Genomic DNA, 7,820 nt, shown 5'->3' on the forward strand with positions numbered 1-7,820 from the left:
GATATCTTAAAGGTATTTGCAAATGCAGTGTGAATATCAAACTTTCTCAGAATTTGGAGTCCCGGTAATAACTACATACTAACAATTGAATAGATTAAAATAGCACCAGGAAGCCCCCTTGGCAGGTCCATGCTCACTGCTGAGTGTGCTGTAATTATATACAGTACATGAGCTACAGCTGGAGCTAATAATACCATACAGAGTGCTAGAAAGTGGTAATTATCCAACGACATAATGTATGCTTGGCAAGATTTTCAGTGTTGGGGAATCTACTGTCAAATAGCATCTGACAGAGTTAAAGGTCCAATTTTGGAGTCAGAATAATTGGTCTAGACCAAACTAATTCAGGTCATTGTGGCTCAAGCAGAAAAAGTCATGTCTGTGAAGCAAACAAACTCAATGATATGAGTACATGTAGAAATAGTGCAGCCTTAAAGCACATTACTTTAATACATAAAGAATTTCCAAGGTTGAAAACTGCTGCATACCTATACACCATGATGGGTGCAGCAGATTAAAAAAATAAATTAAAACAGGAGAGGAAGGGAGAATTCCTGACTGCCAATTGCTTATGATTATGACATACGATAAATTTGCGTTTTCATAGAGAAATGAACAAAGTACAGTGAATTAACAATACCATTGACACGTCTGCTGTCTTTAATAATGACCTACTTTAAATCACTGCTCTTTTTTTTTTTAATCCTTACCTGAGGATATGTTTATTGATTTTAGAGAGAGAGGAAGGGCACGGGGAGAGAGAAACATTGATCTGTTGCCTCTCATACGCACCTCAACCAGGGATTGAACCTGAAACCTAGGTATATGCCCTGATTGGGGATCAAACCCTCAACCTTTTGGTGGACGGGATGACATGCCAACCAACTGAGCCACCCAGCCAGGGCAGTGTTCTGTTGTTTTGTTTGACAATATTTCCTTTAAACCTCGTGTTCTTCTCATATTTTCTGATAGAATTACACAGGATCACCTTCATGAAGATGTTTCTATTAAGATTTTCTCCCTTCTTGGGAAGCCATTATATTTTACTTTGAGTCCTGCCTACTCTACTAAGGGCAGCTAAGATTATCCCATTGTTACAAGTTTGTCTTTTTTTCTCTCACACAGGGAAGTCTGTTGTCTTGAATAAGGCTAATCTTAGTATTTCCTTTGTATGCCTTAGCTCTGAATTCCCTTTAGCTTACAAAAAGCTTTATGTAGAAATCTATTTGGTTATGTTTAAAGTACATAGGCTTAAAATTTTCCAAGTGTCACACTTATTGTGGGAAAAGTTTCTTGGAATTTTTAGGTAGTAAAGAAATGTTCAATTCAATTGACTTGATCATTTTCAGGAACATGTTCCTAAAGGCATCTAGATTTCTTGTGAACATTTTGGGAAATTTTCAGCTTCTATAGTCATGTACTTGCATGGAAACCTTGTCCAAGTTTATTATGGTGGAACATAATTTTACTTAGTACATCTTGTTTAATTTGGAAATGGTGTATATATTTTAAATCTCTCAAAGCTCTTATTAAGCAATATATTTGAAACATCAGGCAAAAATGATCACTTTGACTTGGCCAGTTTTGATAGATCATAATTTAGGAAGCTATTCAAGAGATTTTTTCCTCTTCTAATACATGTGTTTGAAGTTCTCCTCATTGTGAGTACTAATGAGAATGTTCAGAGGTTATTCAAAGAAAGCCATAGAATATTGATTATTACCCTGCTCGCTGAGATAAAACCGTTCAAGTGGTTCTACCCTTTTATAACATAATAAAGAGGAATTGAGCAAATGAATAAGGAAGCTAAAGGTAATTATAGGTATTTATAAGGCAGAATTGAATTATCTGATCATTAAAATGCAAACTGGAAATTATATGTGCCATTAAATTAGACCAGCTGATTATCATTGTACTTCACAAGGGTATAACGCACTGTCCCTCTTTCTATATGTATGAGTATGTAGGCCACTAGTTATTGGTTTTTCCTTATCAGAGAAAGTACACAACTTTTTCTTTTTTATTCTATCCTTTTTTTTCACTCTCTCTTTTCTTCTTTTCTTCAGATGAGACAATCCCAACTGAACCAACAGAAAACACTAGACATCTACTACATGACCTGATACAAGATCCACTTAAACAATCAAGTCTTCCCCTGCATCGACAATAGTCAACTAAAAATACAACAGATTTTATAATGCCATTCATAATAGCAAACAAATTTATAAACTATTAATTTAACCAAATAAACAAAACCTAAGATCTTTATGGAGAAAAGATTTTAAATTTATTTAAGGGCAAAAAGGCCTAAATAAATGCAGTGCTACACCATGTTCAGGGAATGAATGGCAATAGTGTAAAGATGTCAGTTCTCCCAAATTAATGTCTAAATTCAATTCAATCCCAATGAAAATCTGGTAGAACTTTAAAAAATTAATTCAACATAACTTACTCTAAAGTGAATAGGAAAACTACATATGATATGAATAATTAAAGTGATTTTGAAAAAGGATGGGAAGAGGGGGCACCTCACTGTCAGGTATCAGACAGCTGATGTGTGCAGGTGGAGAAAGAATTGATAAAACACTTAATAGATGATATCAGGGAATGTCATTTTACAGAGAAAAGTAATTTTGAGTCTTAGCATATACATGTGTTTCTCAATCCTGTTTCATTATTATCTTCCCAAGAAACCTTTTTAGACATTCATTTTCTTATTTTCCTCCTTTCCCAATGAAATTTTAATACCACAGACAGAGTGCATATCTATGAGTTTGTGGTTTTTAGGAGAGCCGCAATATCTAAGTTCTTTTACCCCGCTGAGTACACATTCACCCCCTTGGGAGTGTTATTATATTCACTGAGAATGCATGTTTATATCACATTCAAACAGGAGGGAGGGGTGGGTGGAAGTGGAAAAGGGAATAAGTGGGATAAATGGTAATGGAAAAAATGCAATAAAAATATATTTTAAAAAAATGCATTTGAATTAAACTCCCAATTGAAAAAGGTTAAATTGCAAAGCTAATGGGAAAAAAAAAGAAAGAAACACATGCAATATCTTTTTCTGGCTTTGGAGTGTGTAAGAACTTAAATCAGCTCCCAAAAGTACTCTCTAAGAGAAAAAAGACAAATAGCTAAAAATTACATCAAATTTAAGGGCTTCTCTTCATCAAAATATATATAGTAAAAGTTCATACACAGAACACAGACTGGAAAAACATATTTGAAACAGCTAAAAGCAAGAAGAGATACATATCTACAATAGACAAGACATTTCATTATTAAACAAGAAAGTGGTCAATTTAAGAGGAAAATGAGTAAAGGATGTAAACGTGGCATTCACATAAGGGGAGACCCAAATACCTACCCCATGGAGTGATTTTCAACCTCACAAGTAATGGGAGACAGAGCAGAGGTGAAGGTCGTTGGAGGAGACGTCATGGAACCAAAAGGCTATTGCGTTAAGAAGATAACTGATACACCAATTTCTTCAGAAAATGAGAAGGAATAACATAAGATTTGAAGATGATTGCAACAAGAAAGGTTATCTGATAGTAGAAGCTTCATATAGACATGTTTAGGGAGGAGACAGAGAAAATTGTACGGGAGGCTTGGGATACAATCTCCAAGGGTCTCATTTGATTCTGCTGGTCTTGTGAGTAGACTGCCCTTGTTCTGGAGGATCTTTTCAAGGATGTTTGTATAAGGAACAGCTTTGGAAAGTAGAAATAACAAAGGGCAGGTTTGTTTACCCTCCATTATGATAAAAAAAATAATATCTCTGTTAGGGAGTTAGGCTTTGGAGAACTGGTAAAATAAAAGTGATGGTACTCTGGCTACTTCTATTGCCGCAAGTAATAAACTATTCTTTGTCTCTGACCCAGGAGTCTCGTTTTCTACCAACATCCATAAAACAACAGCAAGTTAAAAGTAGAGATCTTTTCAGAAGACTGCAGGGCTCTGGGAACTCCTCCCTATCCCTGGAACACACAATGCTCCCTTCATTTTGACATATGCACTATTAACAATGAAGCTGTAAAGTTCAGGGCAATGGAGGCTGTGCCTACGTCACATGGAACCCTGGGTCCTCTCCATATACTCCTTCCACATAATTTGGGATTGCAAATTGCAAATACAGACACAAAATAATACCACATATTATACAAGAATATAGACATATTCAAGAACATATATTGCTTATACACTAAAATGGGTCCTTACAGTGCAGAGGGCCATAAGGGTAGGAATTGAGGATGAAAGCAGAAAACTAAATGAAACAGAATGACATTCTGACTTCCAGCCAAGATGGAGGCATAGGTAGACACACTGTGCCTCCTTGCACAACCAAAAGAAGGACAACAACAAACTGAAAAACAAAAACAAATGGAAATGACAGAAAATCAAACTGTATGGAAGTCTGACAACCAAGGAGTTAAAGAAGAAACATTCATCCAGACCAGTAGGAGGGGCAGAGACAGACAGCCAGGGTAGAGAAGCAAGGCGGTGGCTGGAGGACTGGGGTGAGCCAGGGAGCAGCTGGTGGACTGGGTGGTCCCACATTTATGTAGGGATAAATCTGGAGGAATGACTGGGAAGCGAGACAGACCGAGCAACCCAGGGTTCCAGTGCAAAGAAATAAAGCCTCAAAACCTCTGACTGAAGAAACCTGTGGAGGTTGAGGCAGCAGGAGAAACTCCCAGTCTCACAGGAGAGTTTGTTGGAGAGAACCACAGGGTCCTAGAATGCACACAAACCCACTCACCTGGGAATCAGCACCAGGAGGGCCCACTTTGCTTGTGGGTAGTGGGGGAAGTGACTGAAAGCTGACAAAGAGCTGAGTAAGTGGCACTGTTCCCTCTCGGACCCCTCCCCCACACACAATGTCACAACGCAGCAAGGTGGGTTGCCCCACCCTGATGAATACCTAAGGCTCTGCCCCTTCCTATGTAACAGGTGTGCTGAGACAAAAATATATATATATATATGGCCCAAATCAAAGAAAAGATCAATGCTTGAGAAAAAATACATCTAGGTGATGAAGAGATAGCCAACCTATCAGATGCAGAGTTCAAAACACTGGTAATCGGGATGCTCACAGAAATGGTTAAGTATGGTCACAAAATAGAGGAAAGAGTGAAGGCTATGAAAAATGAAATAAAGGAAAATGTACAGGGAACCAACAGTGAAATGAAGGAAACCAGGACTCAAATCAATGATTTGGAGGAGAAGGAAGAAATAAACATTCAGCTAGAATAGAATAAAGAAACAAGAATTCAAAAAAAGGAGGAGTGGCTTAGGAACTCCAAGATATCTTTAAACATTCCAACATTCAAATCACAGGGGTGCCAGAAGAAGAAGAGGAAGAGCAAAAAATTGAACACTTATTTGAAAAAATAATGAAGGAGAACTTTCCCAATCTGGCAAAGAAAATAGGCTTCTAGGAAGTCCAAGAAGCTCCCAGAGAGTCCCAAAGAAATTGGACCCAAGGAAGCACACACCAAGGCACATCATAATTACATTACCCAAGATTAAAGATAAGGAGAGAATCTTAAAAGCAGCAAGAAAAAAGGAGACAATTACCTACAAAGGAGTTTCCATAAGACTTCAGCTGATTTCTCCAAAGAAACCTTGCAGGCAAGAAGGGGCTGGAAAGAAATGTTCAAAGTCATAAAAGGCAAAGACCTACATCCAAGATGTTGGATGATAACTACCAGTTGTAGCCATCACTGGATATTCATAAAAAGATTGGATCTGAGATTTTTTGAGGGCAGTAATAATAGCTTATTCTCAAAATGATAAAGACTAGGAAGAGTTCAGTTCAAATAATTTAAATGCCTGATATGATCCCTGTCCTTGAGGAACTTATAGCCTCACTGAGAAGGACAGGAGTATACGCCAATTATTTCAATATAATATAAGATTTAAAATGACATATATACAAATGCCATGGAAAGACAAGCGTGGAAGATTGACCCAGATGTGAGCTATTGAAATATGCCCTCACTGAATACCAAGAGCAAACCAAGTCTGAAAGGAATAAACATATAAATAGCTAAGAAATTTAAAAAGCAGTTTTGTCTGCAATATGCCATAGAAAATAACTACAGTTTAGTTCCTTCAGTGGGAATTGATACCAGTAGCCCCAGCAGTGTTCTCGGTGATGACTTCAGCGGGTCAGCAGCTCCCCAAAGCAGCAGCACACTCTAGTTTTGCTACTCCAGGCACCAGAGCATTTCAGGAGCTGGCCCTGTGTAACACGGCTTTCCTTCTGCGCTTTGAAAGAGGAAGTCAAGAGTCTGTTCTCTTCATAAGTAAAACCATACTTAGGAAAAGAGGCTACTACGTCCCTTGTTCCCACCTGCTAATAGAGGACTTCAGCGTTCTGCAAAGGCCCTCCCCAAATGCAGGTGTTCATAATAGTCCCCAGGTGTCTCTCCTACATGTTCCCCAATGAAGGATGGTCTGTTAACCTACAGTAATAGTCATTTTGTTTTCATCTTTTTACCCCAATCCTTCCCCACTGACTGTGGCAGCCTCCTTCTCTACCAACACAGACCTGGTCTGGGAGACGCTGCTGTCCCTTCCTCCACCGGCTGTGCCTGTCGGGCAATACTGACTCTTCTCACTTGATGTTTCCAACACAGTGAAGCCCTGGCTATGCCAATGAGGTATGCAAATGGTCTCTCTTTTTAGAAACGTACCAGTACAGCGCTGCTGTCTCTCTGAATTTCTGTGAGCAAACACTTCATTTCTACTTACAGTTTTTCTCTACTAGCCATCTGCATGCCCTGTGTGGAGTGTGGGACTCTGGGGCATGGTCTGATAGCAAAGCTGAGTTGAGGACACTGTGTAGTACTCAGACCTGCTCCTCCATGTGGGGAGGGGATCTCTCCAGAGGGCTCCTCCTTCACTCAAGCAAATAGATTTTTTAAAGCCCCACCCTGTGGTTCAACTAGAAGAACCCTGAAATGTCTGAATTCCACTTGGTTGCAAAGCAGAACACCTCCCAACACCTAGTTAAGGAAGGAAGGGGCATATTGTCTCAGAGCCACAACTCCCTCCCTCTACCCTTGGGGCAGAGAGCAAGTTCCATTGGAAACCCTCATCTCTGTGCTGTGTGGGCACAGAACAATCATCTAGAGGAGGAACATTTCTCAGTGCAATAAAGATTTACGAAATAGCTCCTGATGAGCCTCTGTTTTCCTTAGTGCCTGGTTGCCTTCCTGGGGGATGGCTCCTTTGCCATTCTAACTCTAGGGGTGTGTGTGTGTGTGTGTGTGTGTGTGTGTGTGTGTGTGGTGTAAATGCCATTCGGCAAAAGAGGAAGCTGTAACATGTGGACAGATCCTGTTGGACAAGAAAGAGAAGCGGAAAGCCTCTCCCTCTGCTGTTTTGAATGAGAAGGAAAAAGGAAGCAAAGCTTATACTTTGTAATGAAAGCATCCAGGAACAATAAGAGAAAATAAACTGTTTGATTAGGTGAGTCAACAAAGACCAGGAGGCAGGAAACAAGTGGATTTTTTTTTAAAAAAAAGAAGAGAAAAAAAGAAAAGCCATTTTTATGCTAATGAGCCTTTTGTGTAGGTGGTACTGATTTAGGCAGCCCTCCACTGAGATGATTGCCTGTTGACCTTGATTCTATCGTAGGCTGCTGGTATCTGGCTCTTGACAGCATCCTTCCCTTTTATCCCTGATTCTAATCTAAGTGATGCAGAAGTTAGAGTGAATCCACATTGGTTTAACAACATGGTTTCATGACTTTCACCAATTGTATAATTCAGGCAGGCAAATAAAAATTACTTCACTTGCTTAGGTGA

Source organism: Desmodus rotundus, chromosome 3 (genome assembly GCF_022682495.2).
Source record: "Desmodus rotundus isolate HL8 chromosome 3, HLdesRot8A.1, whole genome shotgun sequence".
Lineage (NCBI taxonomy): Eukaryota > Metazoa > Chordata > Mammalia > Chiroptera > Phyllostomidae > Desmodus > Desmodus rotundus.